Below are 16,304 nucleotides of genomic sequence, written 5' to 3' on the forward strand. Positions count from 1 at the left end.
CATGGATGAGCGGCATCCCTTGGGCCCAAAACGTCAGTTACCAGCAGTCTGACGTCCACTGGGTTGGAAAGCCCTTCCCGAGAGGCTCTGGCTCAGGTTCCCATCACACCCTCCGCCACGTACCTTTCACCCAGTCCTCTGGAAACTCTGCCGAAAGAGGGAAGTGGCCCATTTTTAGTATCTCTAAATTGGTTCCACCAAACCTTCGTGTAGGAAGACGTAGAAACTGAGGCCCAAAGAAATCATGTTACGTCCCCAAATCTAAGCCCTGGTGAGTGGGACCAGAAGACAGGCTGTAAAGTCAAGGAAGGTGATCACGGACGAGTCCCCAGCCCTCAAGTGCCTTCGTGATGGTTTGGATGAACCAGATCTACGGCTCATATGTTAATCTGCTCCGTCTTCCCCAATGGACTGAGGGATCCCGGGATGTCAGACTTTAAGGGAGAAGATATTCCAGAGAGAGGAGTCTCGGGGAGTCAGAGGGTCTGCATACGCCTCTCTTTCCTTGCTAGCCATTTCTTCCGCAGAGATCCTAAAGGAAAGTCCCTGATGAGGAAACCCAAAGTCCAGAGCGGGGTCCCCTGGCACCACAAACCGATCCGTCCCACCACGACATCTGCCCTCCCGAAATCTTCACGTTGGCGATAAACGAGCACAAACGAAAGACAGGAGAGTCCTACAGGTGGGACACAGAATGGGAGTCCTGACCTCAGCATCTCAGGTTTGATGGGGCTCGTCAGATCCCACGTTATTACTTCCTACCACGAGGTCCCACAGCACACGAGTTCACTGCTGGCTCTGAAAGCTGAAGGGGTGTTTGTCCCACAAATATTTACATGGTAAGCCCTGTCCTTGGTCTTGGGTAAAGCTGAGGAACTCAGGCACGTCCCTGCCTGCATGACGCTGATGTTCTAGTGAGGGTCACGGATGCTAAATAAATAAGCAATAAGATGACCCCACGGGATAATAAATACAGTGCAGAAAACGAAGCTGGGTCGTGGGAGAGACTGCCTCGCATGGGGCCTCTTTGGCCTGGAACAACAGGGCTCTTAAAGAAAGGGGGTGTCGAGGGGCGGCCGGGTGGCTCAGTCGGTTAAGCTTCCGACTTTGACTCAGGTCATGGTCTCACGGTTTGTGAGTTCGAGCCCCACGTCGGGCTCTGTGCTAACAGCTCGGAGCCTGGAACCTGCTTGGGATTCTGTGTCTCCCTCTCTCTCTGCCCCTCCCATGCTCACGCTCTGTCTCTCTCTGTCTCAAAAATAAATAAACGTTTAAAAAAAGGGGGGGGGGTGTCGGGGCTTGTAACCCTCTGAGGAGGAGAAGCCAGCTCCGCAGAAGTCCAGGCGCACAGCGCTCCCAGCAGACGGCAGAACGATCACAAACCACCTTGAGACGGGAACCAGCGTGGAGATTCACGGAATCCCCCGGAAGTCCACGTGGCTGGACGGCAGGGGCAGGGACGTTGCCAGAGGAGGTCGGAGAGGATGGTGAGGTTTCGGAGAAGAGCCTGAGTCTGGGGGCGCTGAGTTTGGATTTCCTCGCAGTCTGCCATGACTCATCCATTCCAAATCAAATCCTTCTCAAATTCGCAGAGAGAAGAACTGGCCCTTTCTACTTTATGCCCAAGCAAAATTTCAAATCCTCGAATCAGCATTAAATCAGATCCCAAGCAATTCAAAACGGTCACTTTGCTGGCTCAGTGAAACTTCTCTTTCCTCCAGACAAACAGCTCCTAACATTGATCCTGACGCCCCGACCCCAAGGGCGGGTAGAAAGCTCCTTTAGCTAAACCCAGTGGAGCCCAAATACTGCATAAAAGTTTTTATTGCCACTTAGAGGGGAAAGCTGCAATGTATTTATTAAATATGAATGCAAATGTATTGCCATGGTAAGAACAAAACTCACCGCTAAGGACTCTGCAGGTTGGTGCAAGATTTTTAATATAGTATTTCAAATGTAATTCAATTCAACAAATATTTAATGAGCTCTAACAAGCTGCCAGTTCTGTGCTGGGGATGCGGAGAGCCCCAGTCAGCAACGCTCGGCAAGCAGCGTGTAATCAAAGTGACAGACACATTTTCAGACAGTAAGTTCTGGCGTTGTGAACAAAATGCAGGCAGCAAAGAGAAGGGTGTGATAAACATTTGCAAAGAGCTGCACGGACCTAGACCGTGTGGATGAAAACGCATGCACTTTTGCATAATTAAAGTACCTCATTCTATAATTAGGGATTATAAATTATAATGGCATGAAATACATTCTCTTCTTCCTTTCTCTTATGAAGTGATCCCTGAAGTCATCTGTCTAAATGACAGTGAACAGGAGTCAACCTAACCCACGACACAAGTATTTTTAAGCTGGAATTTGCTGGAGATAAAGGCACAGCCCATTTAGAAGGGATCCGCTGTGAGCAGATCCCCAAACAACACGCCTCGGGTTGCGGTGAAATCGCGAAATGCACCCGTATGCCTGCTTCGAGCTGGCCCTTTGGATTTTTTTTTTTTTTTTTTTAAAGAATTGCTTACTGCACAGGGTCACGGCAAAGAAACTATCCAACTATAAAATGTGGAATAGGTAAACTGAACCAGCTACCTAGTAATGAGGTTTTTTACTAAAAAAAAAAAATAGAACAGATCTACTTGGCAGACAAGTCGGTTTGTTGTTACTATTACTTTAAGTAAAAAACAAAAGCAAACACAAACACCTCTCAAGTGAGCAAAGCCCCACAGGGAAAACTGAGAGATCCTTTAGACCCTCGAGAAAGAGCCCAAGCTACACTTCTGCCTTTGCACACGGTCAGGCTTCTGTCAGCATTTCTGACGCGAGGAGACTTGAGTTAGACAGGTGGCCCCGTGTGGCTCGGCAGGGCTCCTGGGTGTCTCTCTGGGCTCCGAGGCTCCTTCAGATACCCCCTCACACGGATGGCCTGTCAACTGCTCTGCCCCAGGGCCTTTACACCTGTCGGCCTCATCCACCCATACTGCTCTCCCTCGGACTCGGCGGCTGGCTCCTGCTCCTTGTCCAGATGTCTCCGCAAAGCCTTCCTTCCTAAAGCACGATTTCTGACGAGCTCTCCTCACCACCTACGTCCTGCTGACAACGCTCGCTTATTCCCAGGGTTCACATCCTGCACCGCCTATGCAGCGACTTTCCCGCTACAGTGCAGACACCTCGGGAGCAGGATGTGGTCGGCCCTGGTTCTGCTGGGTCCCTTGTGGCCTAGAAGTGAGCCTTGTGCCGTGGGAGACCTGAGCCTCCGGACGCGGCAGGAGAAGAAACTAAGGCCGAGTCCCCAACTAGCGACTCATCCAGAGCTGGGGAGCCAGGGGAGCTGGGGATCCCAGCCCAGACGGTCCTAGCCAGGAGGCCCCACTGCCCCCCCACTCACACCCGGGGGAAGCAGCTCATGGAGAAGTTAGGCCACCAGCCTCGCTGAGCCAGGGGGGGCTTCTTCTGTCCCCTGGGGGGGGGGGGGGGAGGGGACAGACACACACGTGCTGTGCTAGCAGCAGGCTATCCGTCTGCACGGGGACGGTCAGGAGCTCCGGTCAGAGGTCGGAGGACCTCAATTTTCCCTTCACCCTAGCCACGCACAGGGCTTCAACACTCTGATTAGCCCTTGTGACCGGCAATACCCCGCACGATGTCCGTGACCTAATCCCTGCGACCTGTGAGGCCGTTACCCTGCCTGGCAGAGGAAGTCTTGCACGTGGCACTAAGGTCAGGGGCTGGAGACAGGCAGCCTGTTCTGGACTATCCCGGGGGGGCCCCATCACATGAGCCCTTAAAAGTGCAAGAAGGCGGCAAGAGAGTCGGCCGGAGACGGGTAATGGCAGGAGAGGCGGGAAGCACGACGGGGACTCACCTGCCATTGCTGCTTTGAGAGGAAGGGGACCACGGACCCAGGAACGAGGGCCTCCTCTGCAAGCTGGGCACGACCCTCAGTGGACCGCCAGCAAGGGAGCCGGGACCCCAGCCCGCCACCGTCAGAAACAACCCCAATGCGCGACAAAATGCAATTCTCCGGAGCCTCCAGAGGAAACGCAGCCGCGCAGAGACCTTGCCTTCAACCCGGTGCAGCTTTTCACCGACTTCAGCTTCCCAAACAACTTCTGCTGTTTGCAGGCGCTAACTTTGCGACCGAACGGCAATGCAGACTGAGGCAGAAAACAATGTTTTGCTTACCCGACAAGGAGTCCCACGAATGGATCGGCTCACGTTGGCAAAGGCAGCAGCAGAGGCTGCGTCGGGTGTCCTCGTCAATCAGACGCACCTCGATTGGCAGGAGCAGGGACGGCAGACAGCGCCCTGGCTTCAACCTCAGCTCGGCGCACTGTGGCCGTCAGCCGCGGAGACGCACCCAGCCACGGGCACCTGTGTGACCAACAGGGGCATCGAGAGAAACCCCATGGAAGAGCCCTCTGCTTTCTTTCTCGGAAACCGATCTGTTTCGATTTGGTCTGTGTGGTTCGGACGGAGCCCAAACGGTCCAGGGGTGGACACGTGACCGGGCATAGCCAATCAGAATATCCCGTCCTCTGGGTTACAGTCATTGGTTCAGGGGTGCGCCTCTGGCTCAGATCAGACCAATGACAGGCAGTCCTGGGATCTTCGCCGCATCCTCGGTGTTTAGGACAGCAGCTGGCACGTAGTAGGTGCGCAATAAACGGCATTTAACACATGAATGAAAATTAATGTGCGCTGCTGTTCAGTTGCAAGCAAATCAAACTTTCCAAATGTAGGCTCTTATGTTGGCAATGGTTTAAGTAATGTTTGGAATCACTATCGCTGTACGTACTTACTTGTTTTTTGGAAACACAGGATGTTTCCCTTGAGGGAGCGAATGTTTCTACCAGGACAAGCGTGATATTTCTGTTGCTTCCTGCCGTAGCCCCAGTATCTAGAATTCCTGGAAGACTGTAGGTGCAGGAGACGCTCATGGAATGAATGAATGGCGCTCTCTATTCCTGGCCTCAGTACTGTTGCTCTCCCTGGATTTTACGTTTGGAGTTGTCTGGGAATTTAGTTCAGACTCTGATGCTTTGACTGGGGAACAGTACAACACTCTCAGTCTCACGGAACCAGAAGCAGGTGCCAACAACAACTCTTCGGCCTCTGAGAAAGCCCTAGCCAGCTGGTGGGGGCCACTGATGCAAGATTCGGGTCAGTGGACCAAACAGGTAACGTGCATCACACGCTAAGCTGAGCCACAGCATGCGTTAGACCATCTATGTCTCTGATCGCTTCAGGAAAAGCTTCTTGTCTCGTTTCCCCTCAAGGGAAATGCCCCCCTTTTCCCAACAGACAAGCAAACTTAGAGAGATGATAATTCTGAGAGAAAAATGTACCAGACTGAGCACTGTAACCCATCACCTAATTACCATTTTAATTACTATATACACCAGGCAGCTAAAGAGTGCAGAAAAACACAACACCCATGTCCCCACCCAGCTCGGAAATAAGACGCAGATGTGCTGAAGTTCCTGGGAACCCCCACCTCATCCCACCCACCTCCTGCCCTCCCCAGAGATAGCCGCTATCCCGACGCGTGTACGATTTCCACGTTTATATTTTGTTTCATACTGTCACTGCCTAACTGCGTGTTCACAAAAATGTACGACATTGTGCTCCGTGTTTTAGGCTGCATACAATGATGCCTTGTTCTAGACATGCCCTGGCAACTTGCTTTTTAAGTTTCTTATTCCTTTTTAAGTTTTAAAGACTTATCCACGTTAAAACGCGCAGCACCAACTAATGCTCAAGGCTGGTTGGTGTTTCCCTGTATGAATCCAGCCAGGAATGTGTGTCTGCCTCTCATTTGCGGCTCACGTGCCTGGAGATATTGCCTCTCTGAGCACGGCGGACTGGTGGGAAGTCACATTCTGGGGATGAAAAGGCTCGGCTCAGACTCGCCTTCCTTAGCTTGGCTCCCTTGTGAAAGCCGCATCGCCTTTCTGAGCCTCTGTTTGCTCATCCAGAAAATGGGGATCATAACCACAAGGGCTGGGGTGAGGAATTAAGTAATACGGCTGGGTGAAAAGCAGTCCCAAGTCTTCAAAATGCTGAAACAGGACAGAGTTGAAATTCCAGGGACTGGAATGTCCAATCCCCATGTCCGAATGCCCCATGAAAAGCAGTGGACCTTCACCTGGTTGCATTCATCAAGCCAGCCCTACTCATCTGCCAAGCCTCCTCCTCCAGGAAGGCTCCTCTGGGTAGCCGTCGGGACTGCACGGCCCTCTCTCTTCTCTCAGGTCATTTCCTGTCTGCATCCTGTTCCTCCGGGACTTGAACAGCAGTGTGCATATTGAGATGGTCCTTCGCTCAGAGGGTCTATGTCCCTTGAAGCCCGCCACACAGGCCTCCATAGTAGATGCTCAGCTAAATCATGCCGACGGACAGTCTCCTCCAATGAGGCACCCAGCTAGACAGTTCTGGTGCCTTCTATGGGATCTCATTACTATTGCTTCACTTCATTCTCTAATTCCTAAAACAGAACTACTGAAACGGAGTGCTGTTTCTAGACTCATTTACTCAAAAGTTGCACTTTGGCCTGGGGAAAAGTACCTGTTAACGTATGCATTGGCCTTCTCTCTCCTTCCATAGAGACTGTGAGTTCCATGAGGGCCAGGACTATTTCTCAGAAAAAGAGAGAGAGAGAGAGAGAGAGAGAGAGAGAGAGAAGTGGGGAGGAGAGAGAGAGTGGAGAAAAGGGTGAAGGGAGGAGGGAAGGAGCGAGGAAGGGAGGAAAAATCTAACCCGGATTTGCACATAAGACATGGCCAGAGATACCCGTATGATGGAAAGTATATTCTAGCAGCCCGTAGGAACTATGCACACAGGGGCACAAACGCCACAGCACTGGATGGGGTTTCTGGAGTCAGCAGCCGGGACCTTGGGCAACTGGGGCTGGCCAGCAAGGGGCCACCGTGGGTATGTCTGCGCCTGGATGATTCTAATCTCTGATGATGCAAACATCGTGGGCCGGTTCTTCCACGGCCTGATGTGGCTTCCGGATCCACATGTGCTTCTGGCGGTGCACAGACGCGACCTTAAATTCCACCGAGTCACAGAGTGAGACAATCATGCCCAAGTTCTCCCGCAGCCCCTCTGATCTGGACCTCAAGGAGAATCTCGGTTCAGGGCTAACCTGCATTGGTTCCTCTCCTTTCCAATGGAGAGAGAACAGGCCTCAGCCCACGTGCTTCGGCAGGTGACTGGGATTCACTCGCATGCACCCAAAGTCAGTCCTCACTCTTAGCCCCCCTGCCCCTGTCCCACGAGCTCTCACAGATCTGAGCGGCCTCTATGACAGGGGAAAGGGCTGTTACTAGGATCCAGGAATTAATTTTCCCAGGCCTCCTTCAAACTCTCTTAGTACCACGATCAACCCAATTCTAATACAACAGCGCCCAGCCCCCAGCACCACACACCCTCCAAACAGTGCGTTACCCCCACTGCTGGAAGTTTCTCAAGGCACTGTCAGAGTTAGATACCAATACTGAACCTGAACCTAATTACACGTCACTAAAAAAGAAATTCAATTCTTGCTGAAATTGGGGCTTCTCAAATTCAGACTGAAATATCTCGAATTCAGACTGAAATAGAACGTGACGTGTGAGGAGAAAATTCACAAGAAAAGATAGGAAAATGGCTCTTAAACATGCAAAAAAGTATCCAAACGCACTCACAGTTAGGTGAAAATTAAAACAACACGGAGATCCCATTTCTCACCTAACGAACAGGCAAAAATCACAAAGCACGCGAACACACGTTGCTGGTGAGGCTGTTGGGAAACGGGCACTCTCGTATGTGGATGGTGAGGGGAGACTGGCCCAGCCCTTCTGGAGGGAAACGACGTGGCAAGTCTTAGGTAAACTGCTCATGCACTGATGTCTCGACCCAGAGACCCCACTGCCAGGAAGCCGCCTCAAGATATTCCCCCAAACATATAAAAATACGTGCACACAAGCTGACTCCTTATGGCACTGTTTGTAGCCGCAAATTACCGGAGATCATGAAAAATCTCCAGACAAAAGGGAGTGCTGGAATAACCTGTGGTACATCCTCAAGCGAAGTACTAGGCAGCTACAGCAGAGGATGGGGGGGGGTGGGGGGGTGGAATTGGGGGAGGCTGTGCCCGTCAGGAGCTGGCGCATATGAGAAGTCTCTGTACTTCCCACTCAGTTTGGCCGTGAGCCTAACACTGCTCTAAAGACCAAACTCTGTTTAAAAGGAAGAGGGGAAGGAACAAGGAACTGAATTGGGAGTAATTTCCAGGACATGCTGTCTATAATACACTCCCGCACACGCATCTGCTCAGTGGTGCAAAATGCTCATAGGAAGGATAAACCAGAAATGAAGGGGATTCGGGTGGTGTGGAGAGGTGGGGAAAGAAGGGGGTGGGGGGAGCAGGGGGTGGAGATGAAACGGAAGGCACATCCCCCCTGAGCAGACGTCGTGGGTAGCTTTGACTCAGAACTTCAGATATCCTAAAAATAAATACATACACCATTTTCCAAAGTCAGGATGTAGGGGCGCCTGGGTGGCTCAGTCGGTTGAGCGTCCGACCTCGGCTCAGGTCATGATCTCGCGGATCATGAGTTCGAGCCCCACGTCGCGCTCTGGGCTGACAGCTCGGAGCCTGGAGCCTGCCTGGGATTCTGTGTCTCCCTCTCTCTCTGCCCCTCCCCTGCTCATGCTCTGCGTCTGTCTCTCCCTCTCTCTCTCTCTCAAAAAGGATAGATAGACAGACAGACGTGTGTGTGTAGGGATACGTGCACACATACATTTCCTAGCGCCCTCTACAGAGTGGGCTTAGGCACACCCAGGGAGCCTAGCGCTGAGCCCAGTGAAATGCAGTGCTGGACCACACTCCTTAAAACCCCTGGCACAGCGTAAGAATGTTCTCCATTTAAAGTAAGTGGACACACAGCCAGCCAGATTTGAGGGTAAAAGGTTCAGATTGGATCTTCTAAGTAAACCTTTAAAACCTCCGGGGGTCTCATATGCAGAAAAGTTAACGCAAGGAAATACGAACCTTACGTAAAGTTTTCTTTAACTACACGGCCAGGTTCATTACACCTCCCAGAGGTCAATTTACAACAAGCTTCAGGCGCCTTCTCTTTCTTGAGGACTGTGGCCCATCCCCCTGGGAATTGGAGGCGGTTTATACTTCTGTTTCGCTCTGCCTCAAGCATAACGTAAGACAAATTTTGTCCGAGAGCTTATATGGAAAGTCATAAACATCAGGTGGCAGGTCCTCGTTTTGTCCCAGAACCAGCTGACCACAAAATGTTCCATCAGGATTTAGGAACATGTTATGAAGCCACAGGGACGTGTATTGATAGAACGCCTCATGCCCGGACAAGCCATCATCCCTCTGTTTAATCTCAAAACCCGCTACCGCACCATCAGTCTTTTTTCCATTAATAGGTGCCGCGGCTGCTTGTCCACATACTGAATGAGAAATGAAGCTGTATTTGCTCCAGCGTCTTCTGAGACTGCCTGCACCACTCCGCTGCAGGAGGCATGTCCTTAGAGGAGAGCGTGACAGAGCCTTCGTGAGGCCCGGCTACCAGCGGGCCTTGTCACTGCCCTCCTTACGAGCCATGAGCTGGGAAATGTGCAGGTGCATATCAACCCATGCATCTATGTGCATACACAACCATCCGCCCATTTATCTATCTGCCCATCTATCACCAGAGTGATTCGTACTGATACCTCTGATTTAAACAAAAATAAGTTCAAGGGTGCCCGGGGGGCTCTGCGTTTGAGCATCCGAATCTTGCTTCAGGTCAGGTCATGATCCCGTGGTTTGTGAGATCGAGCCCTGCGTTGTTGGGCTCCACGCTGAGCACGGAGACTGCTTCGGATTCTCTCCCTCCCTCTCTCTCTCTCTCTGCCCCTCCCCCGCTTTGCACACGCATTCTCTCAAAATAAATAAACGCACTTAAAATAAACATAAAAATTAAGTTCAGAGGTTCCAAAAGAGAGCTAGAGCCCGCATCCCACCGTAGGAATGTTCTACACATCAATCGTTCACCCGTTAGAGACCGCGCACGGGTTGTTTCCGGTGTGGGGTGACTGCCAATAAAGTTGCTGTGAATATTCACAGACAGGTCTGGGTGTGGGCGTAAGTCTGCATCTGTGCCCATCGCCCAGGACCGCAGTAGCTGGCCCGCCTGGTAGACGATCTGAATTTTTCAGAACCTGCCAACTTTTCCCAGACTGGTCTTTCCATTTTACATTCCGCCCAGCAATGCGGGACGGATCCGGTTTCTCCGCGTTCTCCCCCACATTTGGCAGTGGGTGTTACGTGTCTACCAATGTCACCTTGAAGTCGGCGGGGAGTTGGTCACGGAAGTTAATTCGGGGACTCCGCAGGGGACCCGCGGGCAACGGAAGCTTGCTCTCGGTTGGAACCTTCATGCTCATGCGAGAAGCCGAGCCACCAAGAACCCGGGGGCCAGCGGCTCTCCTGGGCTGCCGTCTTAGATCCGGGGCCTTGGTCTTCCCTAGAAGCCCCGCCTCCAGACCTTCATTAGCATCCCATTGGGCAGATCCGTGTCACGTGACCACCGCGAGCTGCAAGGGTAGCTGGGAACCGTGTTCCCCCTTAAGCGTGGCACGCTGCTCTGCAAACAAAGTCCGGAGGCTGGAAGTGAAGAAGGGAGACGACTTACTGACAAAGGAGCTGAGCGTCAGTCACGTCAGTAAATAGCCCTCCGAGGAGGTAATCACCGAAAGAAATAAAAAACAAAACCGATAGGGTTTAAAATGGCTCCCCTTTAGGAGCAAGGCTGGGATTAAGGAGAAACCGACAAGGACAATTTCGCTTTTCGTTATATGCCTTTCTGGATGCCGGATGTTTGGTTCTTAATAAACTGCGTATAGTCCCGTGAGCTGAGAGAACTTAGCAATACTTGCACTCCACGCGGGTTCTTTGTCCTGCTCCCATGTGACAACTGCACTTGGCATTATTTTTCCAATGCTACAAGCACTTTCTCTGATCTGGCCTCCTCGCTGACTTAAAATGGAACCTCTCAAAAGGTGTTTCTTTTTTCTATACAGTCTCCTTGAACAAGATGAGCTATTTGCATGTATGAGTGGGAGGGGAGTATAAGACCGTTATAAAGAAAGAATTTCCAAAATAAGGATGGTTTTACACACTAAGCGTCGACCCAGTGGTGCAATGGCTTTTTTGAGTCATAGATATGAAAGATTTGTTTTGCACCTGACCCTGGCAACTTATTTTTTTTTAATAATAAGGTATATGGAGAAGCCTGCTTCACAGAGGATAAGTTACCCAGACATTATAAGCTGCACTTTGTTGAAACAGCTTTCAAAGCCCGTTCTTCTCATGTGATGTGGGGCTCAATTTCTAAAGTCTGCAAGTAGGGGATCAAAGTTACTCTCGAAAAGTATCTTAAATCTCCCATTAAGGACAAAACAATTTCAACTCTTAATACATCCAGCATAACCAGTTTTTTTTGCTAGTGTCGTGCCAGACCGCTGTTTCTTTGACCCATCTCTAGACGAACTTAGTTTAGGCAACTTTTTTATACAATAAAAAACATAAATACACAAGTGAATGTGTGTGCACAAATACACACGCACAGACACACACACTAAATCTTGTCTCTAAAGACTAGGGTAATAATCAAAACCAACAGAGGAGGAGAGAGATGGGCTGGGCTCACTCCAGGCACACACATATACTCAAATGAAACAGACCAGAAACATAACCCCCTTACACACTACCACACCTCTGCGTATGTGAGGCCGTATTTTTTCTGGAGTTTGTGGCAAGGGGCACGATTATAAGCTTTAGGGAACACTATTGGAGAGAACTGAGGGTATGAAGCTGTCAAGGAACCTGGCAAGGAGGGTGGATTTCTCTGGAATTCCGGGCTGTGCACGCAGACTTCTGAGAAGCAAATGCAACTTTTCAACATCGGTTGGCGACACGTCCCAGCGTTCTACCAAGTGCTCTAGCCCAGCTCAAACAGTTTCAGGAAGAAGAGAAAAAATGATCTCCACTAAGGTGGATTTGGCTTTTGGCAACCGAGTCCAGAGGCTGGGGGTGGAACCAGTGGCCCCACAAGCAAGACACAGAACTGTGTTCACCTTGCGGACAGTTGAATCCATGAGGTCCTGCAAACCCTCACCCCTGCGAGGCAGCAAGAAAGAGGTATTCTTGCTTTTTCTCCTCCTGGATGTGCACCCCAGGACCCTGGCATAAGCTGTAGGAGCAGGCACCATCCTTGAGGAGGTGAGACCTCACTGCTGCCCGCCCCCAGACCACTGGCACCTGTGCGGGGAAAGGGCCGGGGTGCTCCTGGGGCTGAGAGACCACCTCTCCCGCCCCTCCCGCCAGGCGGGGGCATTGACCCTGGCCCCACGTGCGCAGAATAAAAATAGCAAGACTTATAATGCCAGCTGATCTCTGGAACGCTCCAGGTCCTTGCTATGTGCCCAACGTGCCTCTAAAATCCCCTCAACTCCAAAAGGCTCATTCCCTCCGTGGAGGACGGGACAGCCTCAGGTATGGGACTTCTGGAAGCCCAGTCCTGTACTCACACCTGCTCGCCCCAGACCCCAGCGTCTCTGAGCGCGACCAGCTGTACTGCAAGACACCCCCAAATCACATCGGACTCAATCTGGGGTGTCGGGGGTTGGGTCCCAGATTTCTGCCAAGCCAGAGTTAGCTGTGAGCTGCCTTGCGAGCGCGCCTTCTTCTTCGGTGGTCCAAGCTCAGCTCTAGGACCTGGCGTGGAGGGAACAGATGCAAAAACCCGCGATCCGCGGGGGCTCCCCAGTCCCAGTGTGACGAGCTGCGGTACGAATGCGGGGTCAGGATGTGATCCTGTGCTTTGCGGACGGAGGTTCACGTAACTTGCCCCACTTCCTGGAGCCTAAATGCCACAATGTGGTCGGTGTGGAGTGGGGGTAGACCCCATGGAAACCGCTTGGGGGGGACAGTAAACCCTTCCCCTGAGTCATGCCCCCTCCTCACTTCTGGGAACAGAAGCTGGTCTGGTTCCAGGTGCTTCCCAAGGTTCCGGGTAAGGGTTCTGAAGATCCCGGAACGGACTAATTTGTCCCAAACCCCTGTCCCCACCCAGGGGAAGGGCCGCCCTGAGCCCCGCAGAGGCACTGCTGGTGGCATCAGCGCCCCCGCCAGAGTTCCCCAACAAACCCCCAAATTGGGGCTGCCCCGCCCGCCGCAGGGCCGCGCGACAGACGCCCGCTCCAGCTTCATCTGTGCCCAGCAGCGCGCCAGCGCCAGGCTCCGCGCCCCGCACATCCCCGGGAGGTGGGTCTGGAGCGCTCCCTCAGACCCCAAGTTTTCGCCGCCCGCTCTGTACCTGCGGGGTGGTCCTCGCTCCAGCGGCTCCAGCTCCAGCAGCTGCTGGCGCTCGGATCCCTGCAACTTTTCTCCAGCTTCCGGGGCCGCCCCGCCTCCCGCCTCCGCCCCGCCCACCTGCGCCCCGCCCCGGCCCCGCCCGGGTCCCACCCCGACCCCGCCCACCCGCGGCCCGGCCCGGCCCCGGTCCCAGCCCCCGCCCCGCCCGCCTGCGCCGTAGCCCCGGCCCCGCCCCTGCCTCAGGTTTCACCCCGCCCACCTGCGGGGCGCCCCGCCCCTCGGCCCCGCCCACCTGCGTTCCGACCCGCCCCGGTCCCAGCCCCGGCCCCGCCCCTGCTTCAGATTTCACCCCGCCCACCTGCGGGGCGCCCCGCCCCTCGGCCCCGCCCACCTGCGTTCCGACCCGCCCCGGGCCCCGATCTCGCCCCGCCCACCCGCGCCACAACAAGGGGACCCTGGTCCCATCCGGGTCCCAGATCTCTCCCCGCGCCCCTGTCCCCTGTGCCCAGTCCCTAGTCCGGCCCCACGCGAAGTGAAGGCAGAGAACGCGAGCCCTCCAGGCGCGAGGCGCGGCGGGGAGAATTCCTCTAGGCCGGGCGCAGTTTCCGATGATAGCAGAGAATTACTGTCTTGAAGGAATGATGCTAATTCCCCGTTGTCCACTTTAATGTCTGCTGAAGACAGGACCCAGGGGAGAAGTCCGGGAGGCCTATTGCCTGTGGCGCCCTATAGCGACAGGGACGCTTATTTTTGCAGCCTAAAGGGCTGGAGGATTTTTGTTGTTGTTGTTTAATCATAGGCAATATTTTTGGCCTCTCACGATCAGTGGGAAATAAAATAGATCCCATTATTCCTGGCTGAGGGCTCGGGGCCTGCTTCACCGTCCCTCCTGTCCGAAAAGGTAATATTTTAAAAGCCAGAAAATGTGTCCCCTTCACTGTCACTCCCTGAAGTGCCGTATTTTTGCAGGTTTATGATTTGCAGTTCCCCACACTCATCATTTCTTTCCTCTCCGGGGAGAGTATCCCCCTCCCAGCTGGAGAGCCAAATGCAGATCCCAGATCCACTACCAGGAGGGAGTAATCCCGGAGGTCCCCGCGGGCAGCGGGGGAGTGACTGACTGAGAGAAGCCCACTCCCTCCCCTGTAGGTAAAGACTTCTATCCCCCAGCCATCTATCCCCTAGGAGCTGGTATTACATCTATTAAATCCATTTCATGCTCACGGGCAACCCTGGGGTTTGCTGTTTTTATTATCCCTTTCAAAAGGTCAGGGAATTTAGATACAGAGAACGTAACCCCTGTTTACAGAGCATTTGTTGAATAGGCAATTCGCTGTCTGTCATCCTGCTTATTTATTTGGGCATTGCGTATAGTCTGTCTTCAACTCCTGTTGCTGCCTTTCCTCCCATCCCAAATGTAAGCTCAACGTGGATACCTTCGTATTTGTCCCCCTCCCCGAATTCTCAGCAACTTACACAGTGTGTCTCAAGTAAACAATCGTCAAATGGATGAATCTTGTGCATTTGCATACATAGCATCAGGGCCCATTCTACCAATGAGGGAATCTAGACGAAGAAATGGCAAGTGGAAATCACCTAACGGTAATATTTACTGAGCACTGGCTTCAAGTACAACATTATTCTAAGTGTAATATTTGGGTGAAGCCCGTCTTCATGAACACCTGCGTGCGTGGGCTCTTGTTATACCCATTTCACAGGCAAGGAACTGAGATTTAAGGAGGTTCAATAAATTGCCCAAGGGTAATGCTTGCGTGTGTGGGAGCTGGGCTTCAGACAGAGCTAGCCTACCTTCAGAGCCCACGTTGGTAACCCCTTCATAGGCTCCTTTGTGCTAGGAAGTGCCTAGAAATCCCACAAAATCCTTTGCACCAAGTATCTTCATGACCTGTGTCGACTCTCCCTTCCTGGGTCACCCCTCTGTGTCGGGTCTTTTCAGCCAGATTTTTCTGCCTTGAAGAAAAGGAGAAACGTTGGTTTCTCACTCCTACTGTGCAGCGCGGGAAGGCATCCCCAAGCAGTTTGTTCTCAGGGGTTGAAGCCTATCCTGACATCAGTCCTTGTGGACATCCCTGTCCCCACAAGGGAAGCTCACTTGGCTTCTCTGAGTAAGACTCGGGCAGCTTTTGTCTGAGCAATCAGCTTTTTATGATCGCCAACCAAATGCCCTCCCATTCCTCAGCCTGTCTCCGCTGGGTGACTGCTTAAAGCTCAGGGTTTTGCCAGTTTCAGAGCACCAGATGTCTACCCACGACCTTCCATTCTGGGTTCCAGGTCAGGAAATCACCCATCTAGTGTCAAAGATTGTGCAATAGAGCTTCTGTGACAATGGAGTTGAGTCATCACCCCGACGTTCCCCGTATCGTGAGAGCCGACATTCATGACAGCGAGGCCCTTCTGATGAACTGCTCTTCAATACATTAATTCATCGAAACCTCACAACAACCCCACCAGGTTACTGTTTTTCCTCATCTTTTTTTGAAGGGGAAAGAATGTAGAGACAGGAGTCTTATTTATAAAAACCGGCAATGAGAAGGCACGGAGTTCAAACCCTGGCAATTTGGTTGCAGAGTCCGCGTGTGAAACCACCCCACTGGCCTGCGTCTCTAAAGTTCTTCCTTCAGGCCAGGCACCTGAGCTGGGAAAACCTCTCTTTCGTGTTTCCCTTCACTTCCGCACTCCCCAAACGCCTCTGGCTGCCAAGGGCGTGCGTGTTTCTCCCACCAAGCAATTCTCCAATTCTCTGTTGACCCAGGTGGATGTGCGTCCGGTCCCGCACGGCAAGGGCTCAGTCCCACAAGACCACCCCCGTCAAGACGCCCATCACAAGTCCCGATTGTCACCTGTGCTACTGGCCAACCAGTTCCTCCTCAGTGGTTCCTGCTACCCTCTCCGGGGAGTCGATAATTTCCCTGAG

At 52.7% G+C, this 16,304-nt stretch overlaps 1 long non-coding RNA gene across 4 annotated transcripts in view; it reads right to left on the bottom strand.

Annotated features, from left to right (window-relative positions):
• LOC132665262 (uncharacterized) overlaps positions 1–13,467 on the bottom strand; it is a 101,551-nt gene extending 88,084 nt beyond the window's left edge. For all 4 annotated transcript variants that reach the window (XR_009604037.3, XR_009604036.2, XR_013551407.2 and 1 more), the window contains exons 1-2: positions 13,371–13,467; positions 10,336–10,657 (exon numbers count right to left, since the gene is read on the bottom strand). This is a non-coding gene — a long non-coding RNA (uncharacterized LOC132665262). The remainder of the gene's footprint in view (positions 1–10,335; positions 10,658–13,370) is intronic.
• Positions 13,468–16,304: the final 2,837 nt, after the last annotated feature.

The sequence above is a fragment of the Panthera onca genome, chromosome D3 (genome assembly GCF_046562875.1).
Source record: "Panthera onca isolate mPanOnc1 chromosome D3, mPanOnc1 haplotype 2, whole genome shotgun sequence".
In the NCBI taxonomy this organism is placed as follows: Eukaryota; Metazoa; Chordata; class Mammalia; order Carnivora; family Felidae; genus Panthera; species Panthera onca.